Source organism: Octopus bimaculoides, chromosome 9, assembly GCF_001194135.2.
Source record: "Octopus bimaculoides isolate UCB-OBI-ISO-001 chromosome 9, ASM119413v2, whole genome shotgun sequence".
In the NCBI taxonomy this organism is placed as follows: Eukaryota; Metazoa; Mollusca; class Cephalopoda; order Octopoda; family Octopodidae; genus Octopus; species Octopus bimaculoides.
Genome location: NC_068989.1, coordinates 88341388 through 88355148, shown reverse-complemented (window position 1 = coordinate 88355148; position 13761 = coordinate 88341388). Strand labels below are relative to the sequence as shown.

Below are 13761 nucleotides of genomic sequence, written 5' to 3'. Positions count from 1 at the left end.
GATAAAATAAATACCAGTTGAGCACTGGGGTTGACGTAGTTGACTTCCTTCTCCTCTCGAAATTGCTGGCCTTGTGCCAAAATTTTAAAGAATTATTATTATTGTTATTTTTACTTTGGTGAGGTGGCAGAATCATTAGCACGCCAGGCAGAATGTTTAACAGTATTTCGTCTATCTTCATGTTCCGAGTTCAAATTCTACCAAGGTCAACTTTGCCATTTATCTTTTTGGGCTTGATAAAATAAATACCAGTCGAACACTGGGGGCCAGTATAATCAACTTGTCCCCCTCCCCTGAAATTGCTGGCCTTGTGGCAAAATTTGAAACCATTATTGTTGTTGTAGTTATCATTGTTATCATTTTTGTTGTTATTTTGATTAGCATATAAGATTACTTTTATTTCATGTAACCCAATTTCTTTATGTATTGTATGTTTATGTTCGTATGTGTGAGTGTTGTTTGTATCTTCATGTTCCTGTTTTAAAATATTAAACTATTTATTCAGTACACTCCTCCCACTTTTAACTCATCCCAGGTCTGAAATAATATCTTCAAACTGACATTGAAATGTCAGTGGCTACATATTTAGCAGTTCTGCAAAAGTAAGCCGCAGTGTACAGTGTCGTCACTGAAAATCTTGGCCTCTCTTGACCTCTTCCAACTTCTCTCCTACTGCACTGACTATAGCTGTTACTAGACTTCCAGCTGCTACTTTTTTCTGATCAAAACACACCCTCATTGTTAGAATACCATGGAAACGAAAAAAAAAAAAGAAAAAAAAAGATTGTTGAAGTCAGTCATTTTGTTGTTGTTTCTTTAATAATTCTTTCTGATTCTCCTGGTAGCAAGTAACCTGCTCAAGACTGCCTCTGATTCCATGATGATACCAATCTGAAACCCGATTGCCTATCAATTCATGTTAGCGATTGATCAGCTCGAGAGTGACCGTTTCAGTGTGTTCTTTATCATTAGAATCCATCCATCATCATCATCATCGTCATCATTGTCATATCCACTTTTTCATGCTTGCATGGGTCAGATGGAATTTTGTCGAGATAGACTTTCAACAGCTGTATGCCCTTCCTGTTGCCAACCCTTAGTTTTTTTTCCAGGTAAGGTAATACTTTCCCATAGATCTGGAAAAGTATTACCTTGTTACATACGTTTTACATGGAAGACTGCAAATGGTGTTCATTTACAGCGACATATGATTTCTAGATAAGGCATCTGCACACACACACACACACACACACACACACACACACACACACACACACACACACACAAATATATTCAGTGGGCTTCATATTTACTGTTGTTCCAGTGGTGCTAAACAGCAACCACAACAACAACAACAACAACATCCAATTGAACAATCCTCAAACCGTCCACGAAATGTGATGAGGTTAGCTGCCAGGTTAAATGTTGTCTGGTTTGGTTCATGGTTGTACTTTGCTAATCCTATGGCTGCAGCAGTTCAGAACCAGCCACATACATGGTATTTATTTCAAAGTGTCTTGTACCGTTTAAGTTACCCATGCCCTTTCCTTTCTCCCCCAAAAAACAAAATACCTATCTGACATAGAGCTAATTGTTCTACCTTCTCTTTCTCTTGTTCCTCTCCACCCCACCCCCAACCATCATTTTTGCTTGTTACCCTCCGTGGCTTCATGGTTGATTGGTTGATGAGTTTAAGTTGAAGGCAGAGGAGAGATTCATCTGCAACAATAACCACTTCTGCATCGTTCAGTTTAAATGTATGAAAATTTTCTGAATACATAGAAACCTTCCAATGCATGATAAAGAAAAAGCAACAAACAAATGATAAAAACACAACTAAGAAATGTCGTCATCATTGTCATCATCATCACCATTATCATTAACCTTGTAGTTGTCATCATCATCACCATCATCACCATCATCATCATCATCTCTCTTTTTGGTATGGATGATTGTGAAGTCTACTTCTGTTTGAAATAATATCAGTTAAGATTTGCTTTGCTTTAATGAATGCCGCTCATTCAGCATCTCTATATCAAATATATTTGGTTTGAATTAATATCAACAATTTCTTGTTTGTATATTTTTGTAATTTATTGGGAGTAGAGTAAGAGAGAGAGAGAGGGATAGAGAGAAGGAGATGGGGGGAAGACAGTGGAAAAAGAGAGTGAGTAAGTGATGGTGGTGGTGGAATGTTTTATTTATTTGTTCCTTCTTGGTAGCCATTGTTGTGTGATGGAGAAAAGGTTAAAAAAAAACAACAACAATATAAATGTTTAAAAATAAAAGAAATGAAGAAAAAGTAATAAATAATGTAAAAGAGGAAAGACAACATCATGAAAAAACCACCATCTTTTAGATTTGTTGTCAATTAATTGTAAATCTGTGAGAAAATGGTGAGGAAATTTTTGGAAATTTCCATAATGAAATGCTAAAGTTAATTTAGTGTGTACGATCAAAGAAACTGGCTTGTGTCTGCTGTTTATGGCAAACTAAATGTCGATTCTGTTCATATTGGATACCATCGATTCTGAGTTGGTTTTCCATTAAAACAATTCACCTGATTCAGCAGCCATTGCTGTGTTATCTTTTAGTTTAGAAGTTATTTCATAATATCTTCATTTCCCCCCTCTTTTTTGTTTTTTTTTTGTTGTCATCGTCATTCGTTGTGTCTTATCTGTGTGTGATTTCGGTGTTGATGGTCAATGTTGCTTACAGCTTTATTTATTCTTTTACTGATCTAATTACTCAGTGCATATATAGAATAGATATATATCTGTAACATTTCCCCTGAACCAGATTATGTGCGTGTATATAATATACATACATATGTGTATATGTATGTATATTTCGCAGATGGAAGAATAATTGTGAAACAAAACAAAAAAATATCTCTTTTCGTCTCTACAAAATTGTTTTGTAATCTTGGTCAGCCATTTTGATTTTATAAATACCTAATAAATTTTGCTGTTGTCATTTCTTTACATGGGATTTTCTTCTCCTCTGTGTCTTTCTCTCTCTTTCTCTCTTCACATTTCTCTGAAATACATATGTACAAGATAGACATATATACATATGTGGATGTAGCATATTATATTAAATTTTATTGTGTTGCTCTAGTGGAGAAAATATTATTCAGATAATTGTATTTTTTTCAGTGGTCAGATTGTAAAGGATAGAAAAATGGCTGACTATTCTGTTCAATCTAAATTGTAGGTATAATTTAACTCTCAGTAATAAAAGTGTTTCATTTTGGCCAAATAAGGTGATAGCTCTGATGTTGTGGCAGCAGCAATAACAACATCAATAATAGTAATATTTGGTGATGGAAGAATAGGAGAAAAGCTGTGAGAAATTGCTTATGACAAAGAAAGAGTGAGGTGGGAGCTATGGTGATTTTCCATCCATTGCAATTTTTTTCTGTTTTCTTGTTTATTTATTTATTTATCTATTTATTTTTTTATCCCTTCAGCCATCATACTTCTTCCAGGCTAATTTCAAGTTCTTTCCATTTCTCTTCATTAACTCCTACCTCCTTTTTTTCACCCTTGTCTTTCATTTTTTTTTGTTTGGTTTATTTTTACTTTCTTATTATTCCATTTTCTCTATCATCACATGTTGTTTCTTCTATATTTGGAATGTAGATATTGTATCAATATCTTCTTCATACATATATACATACATACATGATGCAGCTTAATTTTCATACCTCAGGTTGGCAATTTAAATTCTATTTGCTGGCTTTGTGTCTTCTTTCTCTTCTCTTTCTTTTTCATTGCTTTTTTTTTTCTTCTTCTCATTCACTAGTTCTTATCAGGAATAAATGAAAATAAAAAAGAAAGAATAAAAAGAAGTCACAATAAAAAAAGAAAGAAAAAAAGAAAGGCAAAATTTTCTTTCTAGAATGTGTCTGAAAAGGCAGTGTTGCCAGTGGTGGTGATGTTGGTGGTGGTGGCGGCAGTGGTGATGGTATTTGCTTAGCCATGTTGTTCTGAATGTGTTGTAGCTAGGTGCAATAGAAACCAATATATTAGTGTTTCGTTGTCTTTGTCATGCTGACGACTGGCTTAATTATTTGAACTAGTTTACTTGTGATTCTAGTTGAGCTGTGTGTGTGTATGTGTGTGTCTGTGAGAGAACGAGAGAGAGTGAAAGAGAGAGACGTTATTGGTGGTGGTGATGGTGGGTTACTGAAAAGCTGTGAGGGCTGGAGAGAAATGATTTGATGTCCATTTGCGTTGGATTTCACTCCAAGTGACCTCAATATTTATTGATTATGTTATATCACTGCTATTACACATAAAAGAATATTTTGTTGCATTATTACTATAATGCTGATATAAGGGGGAAAAAAAACCAAGGAAAATAATAAACAAGGAGGGGATTGCTCAAAGACAGCAATGTTACTGTTGTTGTTGTCATCATTGCATTTTGGTTTTGTTTGAAAATTATGCCTCAGTTTCCATCCCCTATTCAGTTAAAGACCATAAGCAACAGTGCATTACATGGTTCAACTTGAGCTTGTATTTAATGTCAGAAGTGGCTCTGCTGTACGATATCGTTTCACTCCAGACAGGTATCTTTGTGAATAAATGGCTGAAGATTTCTTTCAAGACTAAATGGCAGAAATCAATGATAAGATATTTGCCTTTTGGCTGAAGAGTCAAAGAGTTGATATCTTCAATTCTGCTGGCTTAAACGAGGCATTGAACCTCTGGAAGTGAGAAACATGAGATGGTTTCTTTGTTGCTACACTAAATCAAAGCACAAAACAGTGATGGAGTCTGTATATGGTCTCTCCGTTTCCTAGAAACAATAACTAAATCTACCTCAAAACAGGCATGGTTGTGTGGTAAGAAGTTTGCTTCTCAATCACATGGTTCTAGGTTCAGTCCCACTGCATGGTACCTTGGGCATATGTCTTCTGTTACAGCTCTGGGCCAACCAAAGCTTTATGAGTGGATGTGGTTGACAGAAACTAAAAAGAAGCTCATTGTGTGTGTGTGTGTTTTTGTTTGTCTCCCACTTGTGCTTGACAAATGGTGTTGGTTTGTTTACATCCCTATAGTGTAGCAGTTTGGCATAAGTGGCCGATAGAATGAGTACCGCCAACCACTCCGAAAGTGTAGTGGGTGCTTTTTCCGTGCCACTGATGCGAGGGACAGTCAGGTGGTACTGGCATCGACCATGCTTGAATAGTGCTTTTTATGTGCCATTGGCACGGGAGCCAGTCAGGCAGCACTGGCAATGACCACGCTCGAATGGTGCTTTTTACGTGCCACCAGCATGGGAGCCAGTCAGAAGGCACTGATATATATATATATATATAAACATCACCATTTCACTTCCATCTTCTGTGCTGATATGGGTTGGATGGTTTGACAGGGGCCAAAGTACTTTACCAAGCTCCACTGGATGTCCCTCTTAATGCCAACCACTTTACACTATTAGACTGGGTGCTTTTTATATGGCACCAGTACTGGTGAGGTCTGATTTAGCTTCGATTTTATAACTGGATGCCATCCCTAATGCCAACCACTTTACAGAGTGGACTGGGTGCATTTTATGTGGCAGCAGCACCAGTGAGGTCTGCTTTGGGACTCCACACAAGCAAAGTAGTAAATTGGAGACCCACAGTAGTTTATTAAGGGTCCATGAAAAAATTTGCTTTAGATGGGTTTATTGCAAATAACAGCAAGATTTCTTTCTGTTGTATTTTGAATTGTTCAGCCGACACAAGTTAATGTGTGAAAATCAAATTATAAATTTTGAAAGAAGTATCTATAAAACTAATTTTTAACCCTTTTGATACCAACCCAGCTGAAACCACCTCTGGCTTTGTAGTACAAATGTCTTGTTTTCATAAGTTTTGAATTAAAATCTTCCACCAAACCTTAGTCACAATTTATGTTCCTAACACTAGTTTAATGAAAACTAAGTGATTTCACTAAATTCTTTGTTATATTTAAAGTAATTGAAAGAAACACAGAACATCTCAACAGAAATATGGTATCAAAAGGGTTAACAAATGATTAATTTAGCCCTTTTTATACCAACCTGGCTGAAGTCCCCTCTGGCTCTGAGTACAAATGTCTTGTTTTCATAAGTTTTGAATTAAAATCTCCCACCAAACCTTAGTCACGATTTATGTTCCTAACACTAGCTTAATGATAACTAAGTTATTTTATTAAATTCTTTGTTATATTTAAAATCAATTGAAAGAAACACAGAGCATCTCAAAATATATACAGTAACAAAAGGGTTAAACATTGAATGGTTATGGAGGTCCACCAGCATAAAGTTGTAGTAAAAGGGGTCGATTGGAAAAAAACAGTTGAGAACCAATATGCTAAAGGCTAGGTCAATAACTATGGTCAAATGCTATCATATCAAAAATTTATGCTTAATAGCATGAGATATGGTAAAAAGTCACCTATATCAAACTAGTACCCAGAATTAAATTACTCTGGCCTCATATTAACATTGTCATCATAATCATTTCAAAACCCACTTTTCCACCCTTACATAGGTAAGGTAGAATTTATTCAGGCAGATTTTCTTTGGATGGATGGATGCCCTTCCTGTCACTAACCCTCACCTGTTTCCATACAAGGTAATATTTTCCCATGATCAGATGTTTTCACAGAAGATTGGAAATGAAGAATGTCATTTGCATGATGGTAGCACTTCTTTACAAGTATCACTTGATGTCGAGGCACACACACACACACACACACACACACACACACACACGCACACACATCCATTTATCTATCCATACATTCATGTTATGTGATGTGTGTCTGCCTTGTGAAACCATAGTCGTGGTCATTGCCAGTGTCATGTAAATGGCGCTCATGAAATTGTAGTCGTGGCTGTTACTGGTGTCACGTAAATGATACCTGTGCCAGTGGAATGTAAAAAGCCCCCATTACACTCTTGGAGTGGTTGGCGTTAGGAAGTGCATCCAGCCATAGAACCTATGCCAAATCAGACTGGAACCTGGTGTAGCTCTCCGGCTTACCAGTTCCAGTCAAACCAGCTAACCCATGCATGGAAAGCAGACGTTACATGATGATGATGATGATGTATGTATCTATGTATGTATGCACACATATGCAATGTGCTTCATTCAGTTTCTGCCTACCAAATCCATTCACAAAGCTTTGATTGATTTGGGGCCCACAGTAGAAGACCCTTGCCCAAGGTGTCACTCTGTGGGATTGAAACTGAAATCATGTGGTTGGGGAGAAAACTTATTACTATACACCTGTGCCATGTTCATCATTAAATATGGTGGGGCCTTGTATTGTAGGAAGGAGACATTGAAAATATGTTAATAAAAGAAAAAAAGTTTGGATTTGGGAAGGTTTGAGAAGCACTATTGTAACTAAAGTCTAGTTAATGATGTGTTTCACTGAACTGGCATTATGAATAAATACTCAAGGCATTGCTGTTTAGTAAATGTTATGCTTGACAGTGTGGACTGGAGTTATGAACAGGTGCTATGAACTGTTGCCTAACGTAATGACAGGTTTGACACTGTGTATTGACATTATGAACTGGGATCTAGCTAATGACATGTTTGATGCACCCAGCTGACATCTTTGACACTGTGAAGTGTTATCTATCTTAATAACAGGTTTGACACTGTGTACTCACGCTGTGAACTGGCTAATGTCATGTTTGATGCTATAAAATGTTGTCTAGTTACCAGTATGTTTGACATTATGAACTAGCTTTATAAATAAGTGTAAAGTTAATGATGCATTTGAAAACAATGAACTGGTGCCTAGCACATGTGGCACTATGAAATGTTGCCTAGTTTAATGACATTTTTGACACTATGAAGTGTTCCCTAGCTAAATGACTGCTTCGACATTATATGCTGTCATTATGAACTGATGCTTAGCTATTGTCATATTTGACACTATGAACTGGTATTATGAATTCATGCTATGAAACAGTACCTTGAACTGGTACTGAGTTAATGACAAGTATCAACTATGATTTGATGCTTTAAACTTACCATTTCTATATCAACTGTTCATGGATTGATTTTCTTTCTTCTTCATAATAGATTGAGCAGCTGGATTGATACAGTCTAGATTCAGAGGAGACATACAGTAACTCAAGTGGAGTGGTCTCTTTGTTATGTTTCCTTGTTAATAATTATGAACTTCTTAAATAGTAGTGTTTCAGCTAAATTTCAGTGTTGGAGGAGAATGTCGGTTAAGATGTTGAACCAGTTAAACATTCTGCTGCAGTCAGCTCTGATCCAATCAGATCAGAGATATTCTAGTTATGACTATCTTATGCTTTTTGTTTTTGTTTTTGGGATAGTATATCTAGGATTACATTATCAAAATGTGCTGCAGTAGATGCAAGACAGCTGGCGTGAGCAAGATGAGATCTTATTGAAGTATTATAATATGGTGTACAGACTACATTTATTGTAGTAGTAGTAGTAGTAGTTGTTGTTGTTGTTGTTGATGAACCCCATGTCATCCCTGATCAAGTAGGCTCACGATCAAAGAACATTCAATTCATAATCCTTGTCTCCTGCAACTGTATATACTCCCCTACTCTACTCCATTATCTGGTGTGACCTTTTCGTTCTCAAATAGTTTGGTGTAGTTTGAGGGAGATTTGCTGCTTATCACGGGTCATGTGACTGTGGAACTTTGGTTGGAAATGTTGATGCGCACGTTGGCGCCAAACTCTGTCTGTCCAAATCATCATCCTTTTGCTCATGCTCTTTGCGATCATTTGCTGTTTTCATTTGTTTCTCGTTTGTAAGTGTGCACTTACAGGGCTTTAAGTGCTGTTTGATAAGTTGGTGGGGGGAGAAAAAATGTGTCACTGTCATTGTCATCAACCCCTCATAGAGCTGGTTACCTGGTTTCCATGGCATACAAGTAACTGAGATCACAGGAATTTCCCCAGAACGGGAGGCCTAGTCTGTCACAGGGTTACTCATTTACAGTTGAGTGGACTGGAGAAAGGTAAATGAAGTGTCTTGTTCAAGAACATGATGCAGCACCCAGTTTGGGGATTCAAGCCATGATCTTAAAATCATAAATACAACACCCTACCTGTTAGGCCATGTGCTTCATCAGAAAAGTACTGATACTAGATAGTATTATAGGCTAATGAATGGTGGGGGGTTGAACTATTTTAGATAGGCGCAGGCATGGCTTTGTGGTAAGAAGTTTGTTTTCCAGCCATATAGTTCTGGGCTCAATCCCACTGTGTGACACCTTGGGCAAGTGTCTTCTACTATAGCTTCAGGCCAACCAAAGCCTTGTGAGTGGATCTGATAGACAGAAATTAAAGGAAGCCTGTCATGAGTTTGTGTGTGTGTGTGTGTTTGTCCTACTCTCTTTACCACTTGACAACTGGTATTGGTGTGTTATGGTCTTGTAACTTAGTGGTTCAGCAAAAGAAACCAACAGAACAAGTACCAGGCTTAAAAGAAAAAGTAAGTACTGGGGTCGAGTCTTTCAACCAAAATAAAAATTCTTCCATGCAGTGCTCCAGCATGGCTATGGTCTAACGACTGAAACAAATAAAAGATGGACTTGAAGATCAATGAATATGATGATGGCAGTGGTGGTGGCAGTGGTTGATTGCAGTAGTGTTGTTAGATGCTTGCACATGACAGCTAGAGTGGAGGTCACTGATGGTGGTGATACGAGTATACACTAGCAGTATGGATGTGTGATTGTAGTATAGGGTGATTAGAATAAAGGCTGGTCATAGGTTATGTGTGGTGGTGGTCTGGATATGTTGAGGGAGACATGCACAAATCAGAATGGTGGAGAAAAGAGGGACTTGAAAATCAATCAATATGATGATGGTAGTGGTGGTGGTGGTGGTGGTGGTGGTGGTGGCAGTGGCTGATTGCTGTAGTGTTGTTTGACGCTTGTACATGACAGCTAGAGTGGAGGTCACTGATGGTGGTGATATAAGTATACAATAGCAGTATGGATGTGTGATTGTAGTATAGGGTGGTTAGAATAAAGGTTGGTCACTGGGTGTGTGGTGGTGGTGGTTTGGATATGTTAAGTGGGGGGGATGCACAAATCAGAATGGTGATATATGGTCTCTAGAACAGAGCTAGGTCATGGTGTCATGAACATGTGTTGGTAGTGTACATTAACTAGAGTTGAGATAAGCCATGGTAGTCTGGATATGTGATGATAGTTGAGGGAAGCTAAACCAGAGATTAATCAGAGCTGTAGAGAGGTGTGATGGTGGCTCGAGAGAGAGATAGATCATAGTGGTGTGGACACATGATAAAAATTAATGATAGGAACAGACTAATTAATTGCGGGAGTCTATCAATAACTGCATATAAATTGTTGATTAACATGTCGTTGGTAAATGCAACACACTGACGTAATTTTGTCTTCATTGCTGTGTGTTGTGTCGGTCTTGTTTCTCCTTCCATTTTCTCCCTTGCTTCTTTGTTCTATAAAAGCTAGTCTATAGCATCAGAGATCCGCATTGATTAGTTTGAACTCTGCCATCTTGGGTCTCAATTCAGTAATTATTTCTTTAAGGCTCCAGTTTCTTGAAAAATGCTTAACAAGGTACATTTGAATTTAGGAATCATGTTTGACTCTGTGTGTGTGTGTGTATGTGTGTGTGTGTGTGTGTGTGTGTGTGTTTCTGTTGTGTATGTTAAGCTCCAGTTCAGTCTTCATTGAACAGATGTATACCTCAAAAAAAAAAAAAAGAAAAAAAAAGAGACAAGAAAATGGTTTAGTCTTGCTGCATAGCACCTCGGGCAAGTGTTTTCTACTATAGCTCCAGACTGACCAATGCCTTGTGAGAATTTGGTCAATGGAAACAGTGGAGAAGCCCTCTGTGTGCGTGTGTGAGTATACTTTTGTGTGTGTGACTGTCATTGTATCTGTGTTTGTCTCTCCTCCTACCACTTGACTTGATTGTTGTTGGTTTATTTATGTCCTCTGTAACTTAGCAACTTGACAAAAGAGGTTGACAATATAAAAATAAGCACTGTGATCAATTTGTTCAACATGATTACTTTATTATCAATTTATAACAACTAAAACAATACATATTGGTTTCTAATGTTGGTACAAGGCCAGCAATTTCAGGGGAGGGAGTAAGTCAATTTCATTGACCCCCAGTATTCAACTGGTACTTATTTTATCAAAGCTGAAAGAGTGAAAGGCACAGTTGACCTTGGTGGAATTTGAACTCAGAACGTAAAGTGCCAAAAGAAATTCTGCTCAGCATTTTCTCCTCCAGTGCAGTAACATTTCTGCCAGGTTAATAATCCTTTCTACAATAGTCACAAGGCCTGAAATGTTTGGGGAGGGCTAAGTTGATGACATCGAACCCAGTGTTTTACTGGTACTTATTTTATCAACCCTGAAAGGATGAAAGGTAAAGTCGACCTTGGTGGAATTTGAACTTAGACTGTGAAGACAGATGAAACACCGCTAAGCATTTTGCCCGGCGTGCTAATGATTCTGCCAGCTCACCGCCTTCGGTTTAATAACAATATTGGTTTCCTATTTACGCATGAAGTAAGAAATTTTGAAGGAAGGGTCATGTTAATAACACTGACCCCTGTACTTGACTGATACTTTATTGACCTTAGAGAAAAATGCAAAATTGATCTTGGTGGGATTGGAATCTGGAATGTAAAAAGAAAAACTAAATACTAATGATTCTACCAATCCTCCATCATAAATAAAGATTTTGATGATGATAATGATGCTGCTGTTGATGATGATAAATATGATGATGGTTTCTAATATGATAATAAGAATAACAAGAGCACTCAGAGAGCGCAAACCTCTGCCAAGGCAACACCAACGTCCTCTCAATGATTGGCCAGAGATGATTTTTGATATGAGAATATCTGAAATAAACTCGACTGCTCTCACAAACAAGAATACTAAAAATGAACCAGACCGCTCTCAAAAATTAAATAAACAGGAAAAATAATCCAGAATCCTTGTCTGGTACCAGATCGATGCCAAAATCTAATCAGCTTGTGCCAGTCACGAGGCTAACCATCCCTGAAAGTTTCATTTGAATCCATTCAGCAGTTCTTGAGACATCTTGTCCATGGACAGACAAACACAACTGGAGACAATACCTCTGCCTTCGCTAAGGTGGAGGTAATAATCTTTTGTAACATATAAGACCTGAAATTTTGTGGGGAGAGGGAGCAGTTGATTGCATTGGCCCCAGCACTTGACTGCTTCTTATTTTATCAATCCTGAATTGCACACGTTTTTTGTAGGCATTGTGGTATTTATAACTTGGTGTAGAACTCAATACTCGATGTACATATACTTCAGAATGAAGCGTTTATTGAGTAAAGAGCAGTAATGAGAAAACGAGATAATGATGGAATAAGCAATTATCTTTCGAACTTCATTAGCTAATGAAGGTCATAAGATAATTAATTATTCCTTCATTATCTCGTTTTCTTGTGTGTGTATGTAATATATATATATATATATATATATATATATATATATATAAATAAAATAGACTTCTTTCAGATTTTATCTAAGAAGTCCACTCACAAGGCTTTGGTTGGCCAGGGCTATAGTAGAAGACACTTGGCCAAGGTACCACTCTGGGGACTGAACTTGGAAGTCTATGATTGGAAAGCAAGCTTCTTGTCACACAGCCAGATATGTGCCTTTGTATCCTAATACTGTTTTTTTTTAAATGTCTACTGGATGAGTACTTCTACTTTGTTGAAGTTTTTGTTTATTTATTCAGCATTTCCCCCCCCCCCAGTCTTTGTGCAACCAAACAACATTATAAGGTTTCAATCTTACAATTAAGATGTTTATTTATTGAACTTTTATGATTAAAGACTAAGAATTTCCTTAATTAAAAGAATTTAATAAAATATTTTCATTTTTCTTTTTTTCGTATTAAATGTTACCTTTGCTTTCATGTAGTTTGATAAAATAAAGTACCAGTCAAATACTGGAGTTAATTTAACCCTTTAGCACTTAAACAGACCATATCCAGCCAAAATATTTTCAACCTGTTTTATGCTCAAACTGGCCAGATTCAGCTTCTCACACCTACTCTACAATGTCATTCTAAAAAATTAATAGTTACTTCATCAATATCTCACAGCTACAAGATAATGCATGTGTAATTCAAAACAAATAAGTGTTATTTCAAGAGTGTAAGCATGTTTTAAGAAAAGTTAGCCATAAGAGGCACCAGATGTGGTGTGCAAGAGAGACAACTGTATTGGTATGGTCATGTGAAGCGTATGGACGAAGATAGCTGTGTAAAGACGTGCCAAATTCTAACGATGGAGGGAACCTGTGGTAGAGGTAGACCCAGGAAGACATGGAACAAAGTGGTGAAGCATGATCTTTGAACTTTTGACCTCACAGAGATAATGACTAGTGACTGAGACCTTTGACGATATGCTGTGCTTGAGAAGACCCATTAAGCCAAGTGAAATAGCAGTCATGGCTGATGCTGGTGTCACATAACTGGCACCTGTGCCAGTGGCACATAAAAAGCACCTTTCGAGCATTGGGCCTCATGGAGGCAAAGTGGCTGAGCTCCTTTTGAGCGTTGGGCCTCACAGAGGCAATGACCGAGACCTTTGGCATTATCGTCATGCTTGAGAAGACCTATCATGCTGAGCAAAATCGCAGTTGTGGCAGATACCGGTGTCACACAAATGGCACCCATGCCAGTGGCACGTAAAAGCACCCATTACACTCTTGGAAC

The 13761-nt window shown here is 37.5% G+C and overlaps 1 protein-coding gene across 14 annotated transcripts in view; it reads left to right on the top strand.

The window, feature by feature from the left end:
* The window catches only part of LOC106869835 (serine/threonine-protein kinase tousled-like 2), a 314313-nt gene that overhangs the window by 117406 nt on the left and 183146 nt on the right, over positions 1-13761 (top strand). The window lies entirely within an intron of this gene.